Raw genomic sequence first — 23,013 nt, forward strand, 5'->3', positions numbered from 1 at the left:
TTCTGACATCAGTACGGATGCGCAAAGTCACTTTGCTAAATATGAAACACAACTGAATGTTTTCAGGCTTGGTAATTTTTGAGAAGAAAAGAATGGAGGGAGAATGAGAATGAAGGAGCTGTTCTGATGATTAAACCAAAGCAACCCTAGCAAAGGATGCTTCACTCCGGAACGTGAAGTGCGTGCTTTTGGCAGAGCCTGGCCCCCCACACCCGGACAACCCAACACTACAACACTCGGGGAGAAGGGAGGAAGGTCTGTGGATTTGAACTGGTTTAGTGAACCAGTTTGGCGAAGACACAAAATAGTTGGTTCACTCCTCCCTGTTGTTTTGATGGAGTCAGACATGTCTGTGCTGACTTGTATCAGTCTGAGGAATCGATGCTGTTCAAAGGCATAGTTGGTCTTTCAGCCTGAAGTGTTGCCACAAATCTGTTTACGGGCGTAATTTGTTCTGAAACACTGGAGAACCCAATGAAACAGTGCTGCTGAAACACTCGGAGGGGTGGAAAGTGGCCTGAGGACAAATCTGTCTTAGTAGAGCCATACCGTGAGATTGTGTCGTAATGGCATCACTCGCAATATCATTTGGTCTAAGCCTTGACCCAGCGGCTTGTGATTTTGCGCAGTGTTATGCCTGTTACCTGCCTGCTTTCCCTCCCTGTTTCTGCCTCCATGCTGCAGTCTCCAGCTCTTTGGAGGAATAGCCTGTGCTTGGCGGCGTTCCACCACACTCCCTGACCCCCACCTCCTTCCTTTGGATCACCAGGCTAAACCAGCATGTATTAGAATCATTAAGGTATTAATATTTAACAGTATTAGATCTGGAATCAAAAACACCACTAGGCTGTAGGTATTTTCATCTGTGTGCAATAAATCATCATCAACCTCTGTATTTTATTTGTGTTTCCATAGTGAGATGGGAGCATCATGAAAAGAAATTCAAAAGCTTTGGTTTGTTTTTATTTAATATGCTAGGGACTTGCTTGCAAAAGGCAGAGTGTCAATGCAGTGGGGGATCCCCAATGCAATCAGAAAGCCTCACTGAGTCCAGGAGGGGGTGTGCTTACAAGCCACCATAATCCAGAGGAAGCCTGGAGTGTTCCAGATATTAGAGTGGTACTTGATGTGTCTGCGTCTGCTGCTCTCCACGGATAGAGAGTACAGCAGAGCAGAAATTGCCCTGGAAAGTAATTATTAAATGATTTCCGCTGATCCATCCGAACGGCACCATTTACTCTGAGCCAGTCATGGGGGCAGGACTAACTCGGGGACCTCCTCTGCCGGTGGTTAGCCTTCCTGTCAAGCAGTTAAGCGAGTCCCTGGAAGTATGGTGTCCTGCCCGCCCTTTGCATGGCTGCCGTTGGATCGTCTGTCTGGACGTGTCTGTCAGTGCACAAAGTTGTCTGCTTTACTGTCCAGCACTGTAAGCAGACAGCCTCCTTGAACCCAATCCCCTGTCATTGCAGATAACCCAGATGGTTTTGGGACCCTTTCTCAATTTGGGCCACCTCACCCTGCTCAGAACTGTGTATTTTCACACTGTCCATCCAGCATGGCTGTGTGTGTCAGGCCAGGGTGTTTCACCTCTTTTTGCTTCTCATAAGACAGCGCATACGGGAAGAATTTCATTGCCCAATGAATAACCGCATCGCCTGTTTGAAATCTGGAAGGTGTCCTGGAGATTAAAAAGACTGGGTAGCTTCCCCCCTCTTTGACAATGGCAACTGTGATCTTTGTTATAATCGGAACAGTTTTTCTAGCTGGCAGTGTGAAAGCACTGAGCTGTCTGTCTAGCCATCACTCCAAGCCTGGTTAAATTAATATTAGCTCTGAGAAATAGGTAATTATTTTCCCTGTTTATTTGGTTGCACCTATAATTATTGCTTTACCTGGTGGGAGCCATAAGCTGTTGTAATTATGCTTCGTTAAAATGCTGATTAATAACGGCTTGCTTCTGAAAGGTGTGCTGTGGGACCTACTTTTCCCTGGCTAGGCTTATTAATTGTAATGTAGATCTATGTACCTATCTATTAACTCTGAGCTAATATACATAGAAACGATGCTAAGATCATATTTCAACACCTGACTTAGGCTCACTAACACTAGGAAGTCCAGACCTCGAGACATTTTTTCTGGTCAAACAAAGGTTCTTTCTTGCTATGAATCTATTGCACGTTACCAAATACATCTAGAAAGGACAAGGTGAAAAAATGATAGTAAATGTGCCCTATATAAAGAGTACTTCTGAGCTCCTATGTAATGCTTTTATGTTCATTAATTTTAGACTGCTTGAGGAAGGAAGGCCAATATTCTTTCCATTTTGTACATCAGGAGCATGAGATTTGGAAAACAATGTGGGCAGATTTCACAGGAAAAGCAATGCTTCAATTTTGATCATTGATTTGCTGGACTATAAGGTATGTAGAGTATATGTGTTTATGAGCACAGGCTTTGTCATGGTTTCTTTAGCCAAACCGTAAGAGCGCGCCTTACTGCTTGATCTTCAGTAAGGCTGCGAAGCAGAATTTCGGATGAAACCTAACTTCTCCAGCTACCCGCTAACTTTCGCAGTGTTGTTTTGAGATAACTTCTCCTACCTTTTCATTCTCTTTTGTCCATGAGCTCTGTTATCAAGCTGGAGCAGGAGGTGAAAAATGTTGAACCATCTTGATCAAAATACGACTTTCTCCTTTGAGGCAGAACCAGAAGGTGCCTTGAATCGTTTGACAGCAATTGTTCTTAGTACAGTAGTCGAACAACAGTTGAAGTGCCACATAATTTGAATACTTAATGCTTAGAATTTGAGTTGTTTTCCCAAAGTTTTTTCAGTGTTTGTGTTCCATCTGTCACCTGTATGCATATGTGCTGTAGAGAGTGTCCTACCTTAGTGTCGGCTTAGCTGAATGGTACTGAGATTTAGGATATGTTGGGGGGGTTAAGGGTCAGCGTTCCTAGTGTTATTGAGTGATTTGGTGGCTCTGGAATTCAGTAGTTTTAAAGAAATACCTTCTGTGTTCCTATGGTATCACCCTCTTTACCAAGGATACCCTGCAAGACTAGTAAGCTTTTTGACTTTTGTGAACCAGAAATTAATATAAATTCCTTCTTTCTCTTTTTTTTAAACTTCATTCTTTTGTGAAAGTAATTCAGGCAGACTTTGATTTGAGAATTCCTTAGTCCTGAAACAGTGAAAGAATTCACAGATAAGGTTCCCATTTGGGCCGTTTCTAATAAAATGCATTAATCAAGGATGCTGTTCAGAGAATTTTTTTGCTTTGTCTGGGCTTCCTAAAGGTCTTATTTCTCCTAATTTTTCTTGAGAAAATGGCAACAGCTTAACGCAGACGGTACAGAGTCCAGTTACAATAAAGTGCCCTTTAATAATTATCCATTCTTTAGACTTTGTATCAAAATTTGCAGCATATGAGGATCTCTGTCTGTATAGGACAAAAGAAGCGGTTGATGCCAATGAGTGTGTTAAGGATGATTGAGTGGGCAAGAGCAGCCAGAGCTTAATGTAAGTGAGGCAAAGATTCAGTCTGTAAGTCCATGAGATTGAGTCTATACATCTTCATTAGTGCTTTATGCCTTAAAACATGGTAATGGTTTCGAGAGTGAACACTGTATTTGTACATTAACTTTTTCACCTCTGAATACCTTTTTTATACCTACTTTGCCTGGATCAGAACTGATACTGGGATCACTTACCGGGCTCATGTAGAGAGCGGTCCCAGCTTTTGTATGTTCCCTGTTCTTGACTTCAGTTAGATTTGGCCATGCACTTAACTCATTACAGAGCCTGTTCTGCTCATGGGTTGTCTTGTTCAATGCAATCTAGTTAAGTGCAGTCATATGGCAGATCCAGTACAGAAGCTAGAAATTAGGACTTGGGCAGGCAAAGGTTCCCTCCTGTCACGAAGAATCTGTTTTCCGACTGCTTGATCTTGTTTTGATTCAAGCCCATTTGCTTTCAGGACTTCTATCTCTTTTTCCAGACTTGAAGAAAGGATACTACGGGTAGGACCAACTACTTTGTAGTGCGCATTTCACCCCCAGCCTCTTCTAAGCACAGACTCCATTTTGTGACTAGAATAAAAGCATCCGGAGCTGTGAAGCCCTCGGCTACCTCTGAGGTAGAAATGCTGATGGTTTGGAAGATGGCTACGTACCCGACGGGAAATGGAGCGTAAAGGCCCTGTTGTGAGGAGGTATGGGTCAGTGTGTGCATGCGCTAGAAGCAAAAAGCATTGTTGTTACACAGTTGGATCGCTCTAGTTCTCCCAGGTGTGGGCTGTACTACACAGCTCAGTTCTGCATAGAGGTTGTTAAAGTAAATCTGTGATTTACCGCTGTTATTTTGAAACGTCTTCTTTGATATCATCCCCTCAATTTGTCATGCTCTTAGAATATAACGGTTTGATTACAGAGCTCGGGTAGTACTTTGTTTTCTTTTTTAAATGTGCCAACATTATTGTACATCTGTGCATCCCTTTGGAGCGTGGTCTGGAACTACTTAGCACTGTTTTGAAGTCAGGGAAGCTGAGGCACAAGTGACTTGCAAGGTCAAGTTATAGGCCAGAGCAAGGATTAGGTGCAAGGCATCCCAGTATGTTGGTGCTGGGGAAGGTGTAGTCTGAAATTCAAGCCTTTTAATCTGAACTAAAGATAAATTCAGCAGAAGGCCAAAAGACTGCAACATTTTTGGGTAGGGTCAGGCAGTGGAGTATGGAAGAAGGTAAAAATTTAAAAGTTTTCATCAGAAACTATGGTTGAGCTGGACTACAACTTACAGAGAAACATGGCGAATTAAGGGAAAGTTTGTATCTGAACTTGGGCCTTGCTCCTTTTCCACTGGACTTTACCCTTAAAATGGAGCTGATGCAAGAGCTGAACAAGCAGAGATGTTTGGGTATTGCAGATACACCTTCAAATCTTAATTTGGTAACTTGAGTTCCATAGCCAAGACAAGAACAGTGACCCCAGCAGTGCTGCTGAGTGCTCTTCCGTTCCCATCCCACATGGAAAAAGTGGGCTTCTGGAAATGCGAGTGACGTTGTAAGATATGAGGCAGACTTTGGGATTGCCAGGAGCTTTGGGGGTCAAATCCCTGGATAATGTGCAATTGACTGTGATGAGGATGTTACAGTGTCTGTCTGCTGAGAATCTTAACAATTTTGTGTGTTTCCTGCAGAAAGGGAAGGTTGGCAAGAAAGGGATCTTTTCATTCAAATATATTTCCTCTCTCCCTTCGAAGAAAATGTTCATATCAGCCAACACATCTGATTGCAGGCCAGCTGATATCACTTGTGTGGCTGGCTTTACTGTCCTATTAATCTCTTAAAAACTAGCAAAAACCCTTCAGCCTGCTGGCTCGGTTTTGGGAAGGACATAGTGTTATTCACAATCATTTCCAGCTATGGTATAAATTATTTGGAAAATTTGATACTGCATATTTTAAGGAGCTAGATTTCTCTGTTCCTTTTTGTCCCCCTCGCCGTTTGTTTTTTTTTTTATATTTTTTTTTTATTCTGATTAGACAAATGAATCATGCAAGCGAGTGTTCCCTGCAATGCCACTAATTGATGGGATGCTATACAATTGCATTGCAATAACAAAACACTTTCAGCCTCTGAGAGATTAGTTGCATTGGCCTGGGATTAAGAAACCTTTGAAATCCTGAATCTAAATTACCATTCTTTTGACTGCTGTTTGTGACGCTAATTAGCTGTGTTAATTGGATGTTTTGATACTTGAAGAGCAGAGCAATCCAAATCTTTTTTTTTTTTTTTTTTTGGAAAGCCAAAATTATTAATGAGTTTGGCAAGGGAGCCAGAGTTTATTTTAATGCTGTACACTTCCATATTCCCATTTTTGTTTTAGGTTGGTATTTTTGTTGGTTTTTAATGTTGCTATTATTATTTTTTTAAGCACTCTGAGTGAGTAATCAGCGTAGGAGTGAATAGTAAATGTTTGAATGTGCTTTCCAACAGAGAGCTCTGATGCATCGCTGTCTCCAAATTATTGAACTGCTGGAGAGAAAATATGTCCAAGCCAACATCGTTTGTATTGTTGGAGAAGTGGGGAGATAAAGGGGAGGAAGTGTGAAACAGATGAAGAAAATTAACGTGAAGCCATTTAGATGGAGGGGCTTCCTTTATAATCTCACAGTAGGCAATCTGAAAGGAGCTCAAATTTAGTTTCTTCTGGATTGTCATGTACTAGCCTGCTATTCTTGCATCAGGCAGGCATCATGCTGGCTCTGCAGGCTCTGGACTCATAGATACGAATTGGTGCAAATAGCTGCATGGGTGTTCAGGAAGTTCAGGGGTGGAAATCCTTTACCTTGTAGGATCAAAAATCAGTATTTGCTTCCAACAACAACTCCTATCTACACAACTTCATGGTCTTGATTCAGTTCTGATGAACAGAGCTTCTTGGCCATGGCCCTTTCTTGTTTCTGAGATTAAATGGAAAAAAAACCCACAAAACCACCGAAATCAAACAACAACCTATGTCAACTTCTAGAGGGACTGTATCACATTTTACTTCGAACCCAGGTCTGAGCTCCCAGACTAAGACCCGTGCCCTGTGCAGCATGCCTTGGAGCCCCACCGTCACCAAAACCACAGTGTGGTGCTGCAAAGGGCCCCTCTGACCCACACCCTCTCACCAGATGGTACCCCATGGCATGGCGAGACTCTCCCCAAAATCAGATGTAACGGCTTTGTTCTGAAAATGGAGGTAGGTGGCACCTTTCGTGGAATCATCTTTTAGACGAACTCCTACCCCCAAAGCAAGGGCATCCCAATCAATGTCATTCCCAACCCAAGAAGCACATTCTTGGCCTGCCTCCCCTGGCGGTGGTTGGGGTAGAAGCATCTTCCTCTCAGGTCCGTGCTCCCGTGTAGAAAGGAATGGAAGAGCTTTGGGCTCAGGAGGAGGGTGAGAGAGGCCTCAAGGCTGTGGAGCTCAGCAGGCAGGACCTCCCTCTGGCAGGAGGGAGCCTGGGGGCAGCATCTCTCTGTCCAGGCGCGTGCATGGGATTTCTGTTAAAGCATCCTGACATACAAGTAGAAACAAGTCCAAGGACAAGGGCCTGTGTGGATGGAGGAGCCTTCTGTCCAGCCCTGCTCCAGGCACCACACAGCAGGAGGATTTATGGCGCTCGCTTGTGCTTGTTGTTTCCTTCTGGCCCCCTCTGCGGAGCTCCTGCCCAGCGTGCAGATCGCTTCTGTCACCTCCTGGGGCACCGGCCTCTCTCCACGTGCCCTGCAAGGACTGGAGGGGCCGGATCCTGACCCTTGAGTGCCACCCGGGCCCCAGCCACCACAAGTCAGGTCTGTGTGTCTCTTACAGATACCTGAGGCATTTAGGGGTTTGGGCTCTTTTTCTCCCGCCCTCTCGCAGCTGTGTTTCTTTCACAGGCACAGAATTCACTCAGTTAACGGCTTTTGTTGTTGTTGTTGGGTTTTTAGTTCAAGTTTGAAAAGTGTTGTCTGAAGATTCGCATCCAGTTGGAGCACCATCTGGATGGGACAGGCCGGAGAGACTCAGCTGCCTCTAAAAAAAAAAAAAAAAACCACCAGAAAAACATTCCTAATCTTAATGTGTAATTACAGTGTGAAACAACAAAACCCCGGCTCAGCCAGCTTCTTGGCAGCTTTGTGCTTTGGCCGTAGGGAGATTCGTCTTCCAGGGGAACTTAGGAAGTCAGTTCCTGGGGGAGCAAGAGGAGCGAGACATGGCGGGAAGCTGATGGATTTGATCTCTGGGGCAGGGCTGGTTTTTTTCATGACTTTCACTCTCCATCTGTCAGTGGATGCATGTGCTGACATTGATGACTACTTTAGAGGAAGCAGCACCTCCTGGCTTGGTGGCAGCCTGCTGGTGGGAGGGCAGAGGACAGGGCTGTGTGTGTGTGAGTTTGTCTCCCGGGGAGGCTGGAAGCCGTACAGAAGTGAAATGGAGCCAGGTTCAGATGTCTGCAGCCGAAACACTTCCAAAGCAGGATAAACAACACAACAGTTCAGCTTTTCACCATGAACAATAATCAGCTTTCTGTTTTCAAACAGCTTTCTAAAAACAACACAAATGCAGGAACGGCATCAAAACTGTTCTACAAATGTTGAGTTTACATGGGAAATCCTTTTGCAAAATGCTTTTTAGCAACAACTTCTTCCATCTCCCTTATCTCAGCTCTGGCAGCCAAGGCAGCGGTGGACTCCGTGAGGGACTAATGCTCTTGAGGGTCAACTGGAGATGTGTCAAGAGCGAGGGGCCATATTTGCTTGTGGAACTCTTGATCGATCTGGCCTTCCTAATCCCTTGTGATCCTAAAGGAAGTTCCCTTAATAACATCATTGTGAATTAAGGAAGTGTAATTGCTTACATCTTACACAGACAGTCCAACTTGCTCATTCCCAGCATCAGTGCCGACCAAGCTTGGCCACACATGCCAAGGCCACATAGGAACCCAGCAACAGAGACCTGAACAATTTTCCAGCTCAGCTTGAGTTGTTCAAATGCCAGCTCAGGGGTCTGTGATGTTTCAGAGGGCTCAGCCCTTGCAGACGTCGTGGCCCTTGTTTCTGACACTTGGTATTTTGGATGAATGCATCACCTACCATTCATAGAGTAAGAAGCAACAGCACCTGAAAACCTGTCCTCCTTTGCTTGTCTAGAGGAATATCCTGTGCAGGGTTTTGAAAATGATGCCCTACAGTGTACTCATTTTCAATCAGACCTCGCTTTGCAAATGATGCTACATCTAAAGTCCATGGAATGTGCTCAATGCAAACATTTGCAAGCCTGACTTTCTCCTGAGAAGAATATGCCTTCTTCCTAATTAAGGCTGGTTGTCTACCCAGCTATTCCCACTGCTGGCTGCCGGCAATAATGCCCATTGTAGTGTGGGTGGAAAAATATGCAGTTTTCAAATCTCATTTATTCCATATAGTATTACATTCTCTCATGGACAGGCTGCTCATTCTCTGTGAAAAAAAAACCAAGCCAAAATGTTCTGGGAGCAGCGTGGTCTCTGCCCACACTTATGGATAAGATGAGGGGACATTTACCTCAGCATCCCTTTTCTTCTACAAGCTCTACTGCTGCTGACTCCCACGGTCTGCGCCTTTTTTCCTAATAGTTTCCCTATCCCCGGTCATCCCTCCACATCTGATTTGGTGGATTATTTGACTGTGCGGGTTATCTGAGGATTTATTTTCCCTGGCTGGTACTCTTAAATGGGTGTGAATTATCTGATAGGGGGATTAAACACATGAACATAAAGTAAAGGCTGACATGGGGCATCCCAGCCCACTCCGAAGTGCTGTCTGTATGCATGATTATTATTAGAAACTCATTTCACAGTGGCCCCTTCAAACCATCATCATTGATTCAAGCTAATGATCTAAGAAGGAGTGTCACTGGCATTTCCCGGGGCCAGCCGGTCCCAGCAACGGCTGAGGTTTTCATATAAAACCTCGGAACATCAGTTAGCAGATCCATGTCTTTTGCTGTCCCTTGATGAGAGAATGTGATTATGTGGTGAGCAAGAATGATCAGAACACCCAGATTTGAAATTTCAAGCAATCGATCATTACTCTAAATGCCTGGCTAAGTCTTATGCCTAACTGGTATTTTGAAACACTGCTTAATTTTTCCTCTAAGCCTTAATGTGCTAGAAAGAGTTGGCAGAGATTCCTGCTCAGACGGACTCCGAGGATGGACTGCACTTGCAGCTGATTTGACTGATATGCAGGGCATCAACCTGGGTAAAATATGGGATTCTAATAAAAGAAGATCCTTCACTAAGAACCCATTCTTTCTCGTGCTTTACACCACTGCATTGGTTGTGGATACTGTTGGGATATTGCTGTTTTCCGGGAAAGCAGATGACAAAAGCCATGTCATAACCTTAGCTCTGATTAGAAACGGACATACACTTTCAGGAACAGCGACAGAAGCTGTAGACTGGGAATAATCAATAATTGCTCTTTTGGCAAATAGATGACCCTGTGGACTCACAGAAAAGATTTATGGAAGGCAATGTGTTTTTCTTATGAAGAAGAACAATAAGGGATAAAATGTCTGTTCCAGAACTGTCGTCAGTATATAACAGTGGCTGATTTAAACTGAAATTCTGTTCCTTCCTTGTGGTACATTCGCATTGAATGTGATGAAAAGGCAGGGTAAAAGTGCTGTGAAAAGAGTACGCATGCACCACATCAAACAATAGGTTCAGTGATGCTGTGACAGCTGCCAGTGTGTCTCATTGTACAGGATGCGTAGGCACATCAACTGGTTAGTGAGCGAAGATTAGCACAGAGAGCGTAAAGGGAGGAATCGGTATTAGGGATAAAGTAGCAAAGGGCCATCGTGATGGGAGACTTGAGTTTTTGACCTTTCTTCAGCCCTGACTGAGATGAGCATAGAAGGAAAAAAAAAAAAAAAAAGTAATGTAACACTACTCTGAAAACACTAAGCAGGTCCCTTTGCTAAAACTAGTGTGGTCTGAGGAGAAAGGAAGTTTCCAATTTTCATTTGGTATGGAATTCAGGAGTTGGACTGTCTTAACAGATGCAGCTGAGCAGGGGGAATCGTCTGGTATTACTCCCCGACTGGAAATGTTAGACAACCTATTTTCAGTGAACACTGAAACGCTGTGGCTTTTGAACCATGAAATGTAGATCACTTGAGCACACACTAAAGTACTGAAGGCGGGTGAAAATGTCCAAAGCAAAGGCTTGTAAAATGTGAACAAATATTCATGGGCGTTTGTTTGCATTACCCTCCGATCTCTGTGAAGAAGCCCTTTAAATTTCATTTTGAGATGCTCTGGCAGTGTGAATACCTGTGCTTTAATTTAGTTTGCTTTAGCTCCCAGGAAGCTCTATTTTCAATAGTGATTTGAACTCCAAATCCTGGCCTGATTGATCTTGTCTCACCTGACAAGTCACAGTTGCTAATGTTTCAGTGCCTGGCTTGGTGCCCAAACATGTCCGTATTTGTACAGGGGTATGACTTGCCATTCTACTAAATGAAGCAATACAAATAATAGTAGTTTTCACTCTGGAAGAGCTTTATAGCCATCTCTGATTTCAGCCTCATGCTGGCTCTGTACAGTGTACCGCTAGGATTTATTATTGTTTGGTTCATGTTGAAAGACCCAGATTTTCCTGTGTAAATGGGAGCCCCCTCGTGCTAGGGACACTACCGGTGCTCAGGGATGAAGGCTGAGATGCAGCACAAACAAAGGGAGGAAAAAAGGGGGTATAATGCTTTGATTTAGAAGGTTAGGGAACAGAACGCGTAGACAAAAAGGTATTTGTCAATGGGATCATATGCCCTCTCACAAGATGGGTCCTATATGTGAAGCTGCAGTGGGAGCTCCTTTTGGAGCAATGGCAAAGCCTGATGTGGCAGACAATGGGACAAGCTCTCCTGCTCCATGGCCCCGCACGCTTCCTGGTGAGAGAGACCACAGTGAGACTTTGCAAATCCATCACCTGTGAGCCTGACTGACCCTGATTTAGACTAGCTTTACGGAAAAGCAATTGATTCTATCTTTATCTCTGTTTCCTTCATCGCTGCCACACACACAAAACAGAATTTAATATATTGCAGAGATGACCGTTCAGTTAGCCGAGTGTGCTGTGAGCTGGTGGATGAGCTGAGATGGGGTGACCAGCTGATACCAAGTGCCTGGGATTTAGTGCATCTCCACTAAGCGCACAGCCCCCTTTGGAAGTCAGGCCCTGCATGACGTGCCCAAGGTCACCTGGGAAGTGTGTGGTGACAATAAGTGGAACCAAACCGGATTTACCTGAGTGTCCCAGGACGGTTCCTGCCCCAGCACTAGTTTCTGTTTTAAGGCTGACCTCATGCCCAGAGATGGAAAAGAAATGTGTTCTCATCTATTTATTTACACCAGTGTAATCCAAAACACGTTTAGCATGTGTAGAACTTGAAATAGTAACGCTATTCCATCCAGGAGTGTATTGATTTGCAGAGAAGGAATGGCACTGTCAGAATATGGAGCTTTTATCCCATGGACTTATTTTCTGCAAGATGTCAGGCTGTGTAATCCTGCAAAGCTACGCGCCTGGCTGCCATTGGAGGAGGCTGACAGTTTTTCAGCAGTTTTTTAAGCTCTACCATCCCCCATGAGCATTTGTTCTCTCTGTGTGTAGGTGGATTGATTGCTAGGTAGCTCAGTAAATAGGTTGGGAAAATAATACTTAATTGACTTGATATTACAGGTGACTTGAAGGAGTTGGGAAAACAATGTCAATTAAGCAGTGCAAACATATATATGTATGTCTGTGAATAATGTTTTTAAGTGCTTTTGGAAGTGGAAACCCCCATAATTTGAAATGCTATTCAGCTCTGTAATGTATTTAATTGTTTGTGTGTGTAAGTGGTAAACGGAGCTAAAGCTGTAGTTTAATCAATAGCTTTTCCATAAATCTCATCTAAAACAGAGCCCAGCTCAGCAGACGTTGATGGCTGAATTTCTAAGATATAAAGACCTCTGTCAGATATTACTTGCGATTCTGGATCTCTTGTGTGCTCAGATTTCTGCATGCAACGGCTCACAAATGAATACAGTGAAGCATGCTTTCTAATACCAGCAGTGCTTCGAATCACTTCAGTTGACTGAATATTGCACGAGACAGCTCCTGAAAATATCCCAGCCATCTTCATAGTATTTTCTTAGAACTGCCTGGGCTATAGTAGAATGCTGTAATCCAAATAATATGGCAGTCTGACTGTCCACAAAACATCCATCACTTACTCCTTACTAAATATGTATTTGCGTTAATTTAGCATTCATGACATCTCATAACGGAGCAGGATCCCACTGTGCTAACTGTTGTATGGACGCAGAGCAAAATCTGCGCCCTGCAGACTCTGCAGTCCAAGTCTCCGTTATCACTAGTGAGGATGCCTCTACTGGTGACAGCAAACTAAGTAGGCCCATTTGTTTTCAGCATAGTTTGCGCTACAACGTTAGCTCCTTGTTTTGGTTAATAAATCACTCATAAACGCACACTCACTTGTTATTTATCAGCGTTTGCTGAGTGGCCTGGACAAAAAATTGCCAACATCCAGCTTGTTAGAGAGCTGCTCACGGTTGACTCTTTGTTGTGTAATGGAGCAAAATAGTCATATGATGTATCTGTTCTCCCATCTGCACAGTGTTAGTTCCATTACAGATTTTTTTTTTTAGGCAGAATAATCAGGCTTTTTGCTCTTCTTAATTGCTTGACTTACAATAGTGTTAAAGACTCAAGAGGAAACAGGAGCCCTATTGGGTGATGCCAGATACAAACACTAAGAGAAACACCATCCTTGCTGAGAAGGCTGTACAATTTAGATGGACAAATGTATTATGGGAGAAGAAAAAGGCATGTGCAAAGTGAGAGAGGAAATAAATTGCAAAGCTGAGAACAGAACTTACGTCTTGTGCTGCCAAGTCAGTGCCACTTCTTCCCAACTTCCAGCCATGGACTGGAATTTGAAATCTCAGCTTTGGAATTCAAATCTCAGTGCATTCAGGAATGCAATGACCCTATACATTATGACGAAAAGAAAAAGAAAAAAAAAAAAAGACAAAATCCTACTAAGCTAGCAAAAACAACCTGAGACTTGCAATTGAGAGCATAACGGCCACTCACATTTGTTAGTATGCATTTCAGCTAGCTGGTAATTCAATGAGCGATGGAAGAACTGAAAAATAAAAACTCCTTTGGTAGGCTGTCCTCATACCAACTTCTGCCCGTAACTCATGGAGAACCTGAACTCCTCTGTGATTTTGTAAGATTTCTTGACCTCTTACCCTCTCGTTGCCTATTCTTTTCCCAAGGTCTAGAGGAGGAGGAGAAAGGCCTGACGTGAGAACAAATGCATCTCTAGGCCCATCAGGCAGTATTCACGTATAATTATATGCATGTTTAGATTAAATAGATATATTTTTGGGATGCTTACCTGATTAATCAATGTTTTTCATATCATCTTAGTTTCATCTGCAGGAACACAACACACTCTTTACAAAAGCGTCAGCTCTTTTGTGGAAATCAAAACAGCAAGTAGTGTTTTCACAGCATACCATACAGCGATGAGTTGCATTTGCCCATTGCTTATTAAATGGTAAAGCTTCAAGTTGGCCTCAAGTTATCCCACCAGCTCCTTGGTATAAATCAACACTGCAATAAGTAACTCTCATACTGATAAAAAGAAGTCCCTTCTGCTTCTGAGGCTTCTCTGAAAGAAAAGAAAGTATTGGCTCTGAATATGGCCGGTTACAATCAGATTGAGTGAAAATTGGAGTTTAATAAAATACCTGAAATTACATTTCCCTTGCTTCCTTTTATGCATGCCACTAGCTAGTCACCACGCTGTATTTGCTGGGTTCTTTTCCTGTCTTTATCATTCCAGTGGTATGTTAGAGATGAGGACAGAGATTTTTAGCTTCTATGCAGTATGATGCTAAAGCTACTGAAACAGCACAAGTACTGTTTCCCCGAGCGCCTACACTAAGCGGTAGAAATAAATACCAGTCAAAATTGCTCCAAGGACCATTGACTTCTTATGTCCAAAGGGTAAACCAAATGTTTTGTTGGGATCAAAATACCTGCATAACATCCTTTTGTTGCTCTTTTTATTCTGTGTTCTGGTAGAAACCAGAAGTAAGAGTGACCATAAATAGCTAAGAAGAATCCACTTGTACCCACGTGGAAGTAGGACATTAAAAAGGCTGCTTTTTTAGGAGTTTCCATGAATTCAAAATGTTGAGTGAAGTTCATCCTTTGAGTTCTCCAGACCCCTCCATTAAGTAGTTCTGAACGCACAAAATTAAGTCTATGCTCACTGCAGTAACTGCCTCTCTGTCTTACCCTGGCTCAGAGGATATAGAAATAATTTGGTACTACTTTTTTTTTTTTTAAAAATCCATATGCCCTTGGATTACATGGTATATAATACTAAATCGTAGCATTAGTGTTTGGTATTCTAGAAGCTATCTCTCTTAGCCAAATTGTGATGCATATGTAATGATCTTTTATCTCTTTGAACTTCTTACGCAGACTCATTTGGCTCTTCGTTCTTGTGTTACTGTGTGATCTTAAGCAGTTACTCATATTTTAATGCAGAGGTACCTCCTCGTTAGTGGTGAGTTAAAATCTAGAACATTTTGGATCCTTTGGGGAAGGAAATAGTAGTGCTGTTTTGTGAGATTATTCCAGTTCATGTGTTTTTATAGGAGGAAAAAGGAGTAGAAAATGTAAGGTAGGTATGGAATTTCAAAGCCTGCTGTGAAATTTAGAGGCATCACTAATTAAAAGGAAAACACGTCTAAATCCCCATACCAAATCCCATAAAACTCTGTTGTAAAGCTACTGAGAGACTTGCTTTAGGCCCAGAGATAGTGGCATCTAAATGAAGAAACTTACAAGTTCTGTCTTTAGACAGATCTATCAGTTTAATTATATCAGACAAAAATTTGACTTTTTTTTTTCCTTGCTTATTTTTATATGGCTGCTTTTTCTCAAATCACTAATTAGGTACTGTTCTGCCTTTGGCATTCCTTAAAAGAATTTAGTGTCTCTTTCCCTCCAAGAGTGAACCATGCTTGTTTAGGGGCATATCTGTCTTTATTCGAGAAATGAGATAACGTTTTGACCTAACACCATCTAAGGGGGTAAGCAGCAGGACCTGGACCCCAAGACGAGCAGCCCAGGTCTGTCCACCAGAGGCCTGCTACTTCTTAGCATTTTTTTTTTATTTAGCCGTAAAATTCAGTGCTCCTGTTAGACCTGAATTCCTCCTCCTCTGTCTGTGCAGATACCACCTTTGAGTGCTGTCAAGCACTTTGTCGTGAAGTCTTTATGTCCAAGCGTGTCTGCTATTTCCTTATTGTTATCCCTTTTACTGCAGGATTGCTTGTGCGTCTTCACTGTAAAAGCAGCCTGGCTGGGGAATGCTGCTACTTAGAAATGTGTGGTTTGCACAGTGCAGTATCAGTGCTGAGGATATTGCCGGTAAGGAAAGAATTGGCTTTGTTTTGCCGCCTGGACTGAGAGGAGACAAAGTTATGCCGCCGTTTCTGTTACGCAGAGCGGTTCTCCAGCAGAGTCCAAATTGAAGTCTGCAAGAGTCAAATGCGCTATGGAAGCTTCTCGCTGAGCACGCTTTCATGAGAGGTGTTTTGAAAGTGGTAGCAACTGTTTCCAGAGAATAAAAGATTTCACTTAATTGCTGGCAGAGGTGGAGCTGGCAGATCCGTGTCTCCATACTTTCCCGTAAAATGTGTAGAGCAGGTGAAAATTGGTGAATAAAGAGGACTTAGTATCCATGAAACTTTTTGCCACAGATACTGAGCTGTGAACTTCAGTGAAGAGGGATATTATTCAGAAAAATATTTCAGTGGATGTTTTAAAAGAAAAAAGGACTGGATATGTCATTACTTTCAGAAGGTGGTGTTGAGGGGGGTGTTTAGCACTCAAAGCTTGCAGTCAAATGTGGCTTGAAGGACAGGCAAGGCTTGATCTGGTGGATCTTGTGGAATGATGCAGGTGAGCCATCTGACAAGGAAAAAGTGGCAATTTTCTAAGATGTGTCCAACTGTATTGGGCTATTTGGTGTATGAGGTGTATGAGGCAATTGCTTTGGTGCCTAAAACATTCCTGATTTGTCTTCACCTGGGGCAAGTTGTGTTTGGCAGGCGGTGGATTCATTGGCCAACAGGAGAGTTTTAAACTTACAAGGCTTAAAATTCCTTGTAGAAGGAAGTCTGGAAGAAGAAGCTGAAGAAAGGATGGTACCTCTTGAATGAGTGTCACTTTGCTAACATTTGTATTATAAATAGCCCTGAAGTGGTTATCTTTAATCCACGCTAAAGTGTAGTACCACTGGGTCTCTGCTTACACATACTGTCAAACCGTGGATGTATCGTGCAGTATCACAGAGAACTGAGCAGTACCTGAAAGTGGGTATTGTCCTTAGGGCTCTATCAGTCTGTCCCAGTCTGGCAGTGGATGTGTTCCCCGGGTTCTGCTGACCATTTAACGCGTACATTCACTCTGAGGTGTTTATTCATGCATTGTGTGGAACCTTAAACAGAGCTTTAATTTTTCTCTATTTCACTGCTGGTCTGCTACAAGCACAAAATATTGAGCGAGGGGTGCATTTCCACTCTCTTTTGGATACACAGTCCTTTGTGCGGTATAGATGCAAACAGACAGGAGCGCGAGTGGGGAGTTTCTGACCATGTTTTTCCATTGGACATGCTCTACAGTTGTGCTTTACTTCCCTGCGATTAGAATTAATTACTGATGCTTTCCTTATGCAGCATGAAAGAGAAGAAAGCTGAAGGTATCTGTCAGTGGTGGTTGCAAACAAAATGAGAAAACAGGGAAAAGAGGACAGAATTGCTTTTTGAGGCCAATAGGTGTTGAGTGAATAGTTGTGCTACTTGCTAAAGAAGTATGTGTCAGTTCTGTATGTCCCCCTGCCTCCAAAATCAATAACATATCAACCAGTCAGTCTCCTGAGATGTACAGTGTGCATATAGAATGGAGATAAAAGCAGATAAACTACTTTTGCATGGAAAGTAAATGTCTCTGCGTAGGAAGTTTTTGATATGTTTGTAAATTCAATCCCATTGGCTTTATTTATTTATTTACTTTGTGGTTTTATTTTTGGTATGTAATAGTTTTTCTTTTCCCCAGATTGCTTCAGCACGCCATGCAATGCAATGCCACTTTTGTCCCAGCGAGCTGCTATTTCCATATAAAAAGTAGAGTGTTTTACAGTCGAGCATATATTTTTAACACTGGGGAATTTAAGCTGCACTGTGTATTTGCAGAGGCTGCTCAGTGCAAGAGCTTCCACTTGAGAAGATCAAACAAATTGGAGAAATGTTCTGAAAAAAAATGAAAGGGAGGGAGGATGCAATTCAGTGAAAGCCAAGGCAGGAATTTATACATAGGCAGGAAGAATTGGCTGTATGGATTGAAGCAGGCAACAAACTAGTTATGAAACAGGTTTGGGAACTGTGGATCACCAGCATGACATAAATCCTGATGTGGGGGTAAACCATCAGTTTCCCTTGGAAATAAGTACTGGAATGACCCCTCTGCTTTTCTCAGGGTAGTTAGGTCACAGCCAGAGCGCTGTGACCTATTCTGGGTGTGTTTTTTCACCAAAAAAAAAAAAAAATTGGGGGTCAGAAGGAGAAGAGCTACAGAAACAATTGGAGATCTGGAAAACAGGATTTGAGAGGAAAGGTCAAAAGAGCTCAGAGCTGTTTAGCATGGGAAAGAGACGGATAGAGGGAGAACATGTCACAGTCTTTAAATACCTGCATGACTACAAAGAGGAGGGGAATAATCTGTTCTCCATGGCCATGGTAGTTAAGACTAGGAGTGATGGGCTTGACCTGCAGCAAGGGGTAGATTTGTCTGAGACATGAAGAAAGTACTAAGGATGTGATAGCAAGGTCTGCATTTAAGCACTGGGGTGGGAGGGAGCCTAAGCGGGATCCGCATTGCTGCTTTCGAAACAAAGGGGGCACCCATCTCTCAGGAGCTGTCAGAGCAACGTAGGGCGGGCAGAGAAGCTAGGTACCTCAGACAGTCCTTTCCTAGAAGTCTCTATGTTTGAATTTCATTTTAACAGGTCCATTTGGTCTTCAGCCCCTCTGCTAGACTGCAGATGTAGGCCCAGAGGCCATATGATCACCAGTGTGACTCAGAGAAGCTCTGTGACAGGCAATTTACTTCCTTGGATCCCCCACCCACGCCCAGCTGGAGGGTTAGCTATCTGATAAGAGCGCTGCGCATCTCAGTGTCCATTCCAATCTTGTCATGGATAACACCGCTCAGTCTGTTCTTATAACCTTTCCTCAAAAGCAAATGGGTAGAATTCGTCGAAGATCCTCCATGCTGAAATATGTCAGCCTAAAGCAACATCTTACTGTCCGAGAAGAACCAATGTGGGACACTTAACTGGCTTCATATTGGCTGGCGAGTGGAAAAGACAACTACAGCCAGATTCTGTCTAGCAACAGATAGGTAAAACTGACTCCCTCTCATTCTCTGTTTCCCTTTTGTAGCCAATTCTTTGCACTTTTGCCAGCTTTTTGAGGTTAGGCCATGGACAGTTAACCTGGGAGATCTAGGAACAGCAAATCCAAAAGGACGTGTAAAGAATGGAGAACTACTTTGTTCTGTTTTGCAGAAAGGTTTTGTTATCCAGTGACTGGAGGGAGGGAAAAAAAAAAAGTAAATTTGCTAATTACTTCCAGCTGAAATAAATCCAACGGAGAAAATATTCATACAGCAACAGTCTCTAGATCCCAAAGTCTGTTTGTAATTATTGAGTACCTTCAATTCACTTTCCTTTCAGAAAAGGGAAGCATCCTTAGCACTAGGCTGCAGAGGAAAAGAATATTAGTATTTGCTTCTTCTACAAGTCCCCTGTTAGTCGCATGAAGAGAACCGCTCAGGATGGAACATTCACCCATGGAATTTCAAAGTCTGTAATGTCTGAAATGTGATCTCTAACCTCCTTCCATTTTCTGGAGTGTTAGATACTAAGTTATGGTTCCTGAAGACTAATGTGATTGGTGTGCCAAAAGCCCCAAATGATGAACTGACATAACACAGTTTGCTTAAATTCCATGCTGGTGTAGTAACCAGCAAGCACATTTGGGTCTCTTTATTGTTTTATCTGCTTTCTGCATATGAACTGACATAAATTCATCCTTCTCTTCCTGTTTTATATCGGGGGGAATCTTGCCTGGATTAGAATATCACATCTTCCAGTGCTCAGGATGCAACAGTTCAGCATCATGATTCTTGCAGAAAGCCCCAGGGGATAATTTTAGAACAGGAAAAAAAGACCTGGGAAATATTGTTGTGAAAAATATGGTCAGAAGCATATTTAACTGCCATGTACCCTATGTAAAGGGATCAGTTCAGGACTGGCAGAGAGGGGAGAGAGCTGTTTGTTGAAGCTCCAATACCACCTTGTCCAACAGCTGACTGGTCCTGGGAGGTTTCCCACGCAGCTCCGAACCAGGCAAGGCTCTGCTTCACGCATACGAGTTGATGGATTCACAGCCCAAATTGCTGGCTCTGTTTATCTCTCCGAGTGTGGTACAAATCCTTGTTATTAAAAAATCAAGAACAGAAAATCCAATTCTAGATGTAATATCAGTCCAGGTCCAATTTTGAGTAGGTGAAATAAACTAACTTCAGACACCAATGGACAGTTGACTGCTGCACAGTAACACAACACAATTTAGTACAATTTTCCACAGTTGACATATGTTGATCAATATAGGACTCAGAATTTAACAGGCATAGAATTTCAATTAAACTGAATTACAGAAGAGTATAGTCATCACCATGCTAGGAAAGAGGTGTTTTAGCAAATGAGACAGACAACCCCACTTTCTGCATGCTGTGCTGCAGCTGGTCTGTGAATTAAAAAGTGGGCTTTAGCTTTCAAATTTTCATCAACACTTAATTCTTAACCAAACCGTATCATTAAGGTAAATGATCAGGGGTTTTTTTTTCTTTCTTTTCTTTTCCTTTCTCACCTTTTCCATTACTACTGGGGCTTTGAAAAGGGTAAGGACTGATTGTCTCTAAACTGACAGGCGCTTTGTTCCACGAGTGGGCATGAAGCAAGATAAGCAAACACAAGCCCAGGTGGGTCAATTCCATTTTGATGGCATTGGCCAGCAGCTGTGGTACGCTCAGCCAAGCCAGTGAGGGGCACAGCCACGTGCACGTGCTGCGTCATGCATACGTATGAAAAACCTTGTGGTTGCGCATTACAATCTTGATGGTCACTGAAATGCACTTTTGTGAATGTGCGCGCTTCAAATGCCCTCCTGGTTGTTGCTCTTCATGCAAACACTGATGGCTTGAGTTCAGAAGACCTCACTTCATGGTTTTGTCTATCCCAGTGTCCACTGTGTCATGGAATGGTTGCGAACATTGACAAAGCTGTCAACAGAGCAACCCCAACTGTTGTCGCTTAGCGGTGTTTATATTCTTTACGGAAAATAGCAAGAAGGAATAGACGCGATGAGTGGATTGTGACTGAGGTTGAGAGATAGGAGTAGAGCAACACAGTCACAAGTGACTAAATTCCTAGCTCAGGAAATTTGCATCATCAACACCGTCTCCCAGCCATGGCAGAAACGTTTGCCCAAGTTGAACGAGAATGTAGCATAGCAAAACAGACCGCTATTTACCGTGCTGCAGCTGAGTGTTTCAAAGGGATCTCTCCTAGATACCAGGAGGGAGGTCTAGGTTTCCCTGAAGAAGCAGGTGCTTTCAGCTGCCTCCAGCTTGTTTTGCTCTGGAGAGCTGTTGAGTACAGGCTGTCTTTTTCAGACCACAGTGCTCTAAAATGCAATTGAAGTGAGACAGTTTCTGTGTTTCTGGTCTCTTCCCTGAAACATCCATTACCAGCCAGGCCACCAGGGTGTAGGGAAAGGCTAGCAACTGTGCATTCAAAGGTGACCCACTGTCTCTAAGTCTTGGTAGCTCTGGCTGTGCTGTATTTGAATGCTCCAGAGAGTGGCTGTGAGATACTGTGAATGGCGTGACATATACAAGGAATTGCTTTTATATCTTCTGATGAGAATGTAGTGCGTGTGTGTGAATTTAGTGCTGAATTAACAGCCCAAAAGAATGTATCCACGGGAGAGCTTGCCCATGCCACTGTGGTTTAGCCCTCATCTGGAGGGACAAGGTGAAAAGTAAAGGCCTCTCAATAGCCCACTGAGTGCCTTGTTTCTCTGTGAAAATATGCAACAAGGGTGCCAACCCTGGCAGCAGGTTTTGTCTTGTGGACACATTTCCACTGGCAAATGGACCTAAGACCACCGCACTCCATTCAGTTGCATGACACGCACAGTGGATATGCTTTTCCAAATAGTCATCTGCTCCAAGTTGACCTTCTCCAGCATTTTGCACATGCCTACCTGACCTTCTTTCGCCCTCTAAAGCCCAGGTGCAGTCCATGTGAAAGCCTGTGACACAACTGGTGAGATGTGTTTATCAGCTTCTGGCCATGGCAGGTGCAGACTCCATTTGTAGACAAACCATCTCCACCTGCCAGCCTCTGGTGTTTTATAGAAAGTTAGATCTGAGTTTGTCTCTCTGGATGCAGCTGAGCATGCTGGAGCTCTGGCACCTCCTCTCCCTTTGTTTCTTGGCGTTGGTCATCTGGAAGGCAATACTGCGCAGGTCTGTAGGATGGCCTTTGGGATCTCCCTGCGTTCCTTTTCATTTCATCCCTCCCGCAGCATCAGATACTGACAGTATCTGTACTTTAAATAACTGTGCCGTCTTTTCTCTCTCACATGCTTTCTCAATGGGCTCCTCCTCTTTGAATATTCAGGGTCTGATTCTTCTCATTTAGAGGATAATTGACATTTCCATCACGCTGTACTTGTAGCTCTTCCTACTAAATGTCATTAAACTCACTTCTCTGTGGCTAAGGATACCTTTTATTTACACAAGAGTCCCAACATCCTTGCATTTGCAAACACAGTAATTACATATCGTTTTTCTGTTAGCTCTGGCAGGTTCAGAGCTTAACTAATGACACGGTGGCTGCAGTGCTCCATGCAGACTAGCTCACTTGGGTCTCACCTGCTCCAGAAGACAAAGCCTTCAGAAGCAGCATGAATTTTAAGCTACACTGGGTACTCCCATGTTCACTTCCCAGGCAGGCTGTGTATCTTCTGTGGCTTTGTGGGGTAGTAGGATCTATTTGAATCCTTCTCTGGATTGAAAATCTGATTCTTTTTTAAAGTATCTGTGACTACTGTGAGAGTGGTAAACCTTTTTGGACAGAGAACCAGGGAAATCGTTCTGGATTTCATAGTGCTGTCCTGGCATCAAACCACATTCAGGTCACACGCAACTCGTGCAAGCTGTGGTGTCTGTCTGCGCAGGACACTGCAGGGCAGCACTGCGTGGGCCA

The 23,013-nt window shown here is 43.2% G+C and overlaps 1 protein-coding gene across 3 annotated transcripts in view; it reads left to right on the forward strand.

Moving 5' to 3' along the window:
* The window catches only part of LOC134519544 (cytosolic carboxypeptidase 6), a 969,057-nt gene that overhangs the window by 909,344 nt on the left and 36,700 nt on the right, over nucleotides 1-23,013 (forward strand). The window contains exon 12 of one of the 3 annotated variants that reach the window (XM_063343899.1): nucleotides 3,999-4,063. The exons of the other annotated variants lie outside the window; for them this stretch is intronic. The gene's annotated coding sequence lies outside the window, so the exon portion shown is untranslated. Of the gene's footprint in view, nucleotides 1-3,998; nucleotides 4,064-23,013 lie in introns of those variants that run through there. 3 annotated transcript variants of the gene reach the window in all.

This window comes from Chroicocephalus ridibundus, chromosome 8 (assembly GCF_963924245.1).
Source record: "Chroicocephalus ridibundus chromosome 8, bChrRid1.1, whole genome shotgun sequence".
Taxonomy (NCBI): Eukaryota; Metazoa; Chordata; class Aves; order Charadriiformes; family Laridae; genus Chroicocephalus; species Chroicocephalus ridibundus.